Source organism: Octopus sinensis, unplaced genomic scaffold, assembly GCF_006345805.1.
Source record: "Octopus sinensis unplaced genomic scaffold, ASM634580v1 Contig19053, whole genome shotgun sequence".
Taxonomy (NCBI): domain Eukaryota; kingdom Metazoa; phylum Mollusca; class Cephalopoda; order Octopoda; family Octopodidae; genus Octopus; species Octopus sinensis.
Genome location: NW_021836177.1, coordinates 34,441 through 35,000, shown reverse-complemented (window position 1 = coordinate 35,000; position 560 = coordinate 34,441).

Sequence of the window (560 nt, the reverse complement as noted above, 5' to 3'; positions counted from 1 at the left end):
GTCTCAGCCGATAAGGCTATTCATTGTGTTTTTCGTGGAATTTTATTTATCTATACATTCTATCTTCACTCATTATCATGCTACTCTTTAACTGATATGAATTTCTGTAACCTTGAATGTTGTTTACAATTTATCCTCTCAAAGTCTAATTCAATTCATTTAGTACACACATACACACTCACACCTATGTATGGAGATTATATGAAGCCCACTTAAACTTTGACAACTTGTTAAAATTTTTATCATTGGTTTTATTGGGCAACACCTATATTGAAACATGATCATACACACACACACACACTCTCGCTCTCTCTCTCTCTCTCTCTCTCTCTCTCTCTCTCTCGCTCTCTCTCACACACACACATTGTAAACATGTGTGGCCTAGTGATTACGTTATGGCGTTCCCGATCTTGTGTTCATGATTTCGAATCCCAGAGGGTGGTGCTTAGAGGCCCTCAGATGAATACTTCATTTCACATTGTTCCCGTCAACTGAGCTGTAAATAAATAACCCTGTGATCGACTGGTGCCCTGTTTCAGGAGAATATCATGATCTGTATC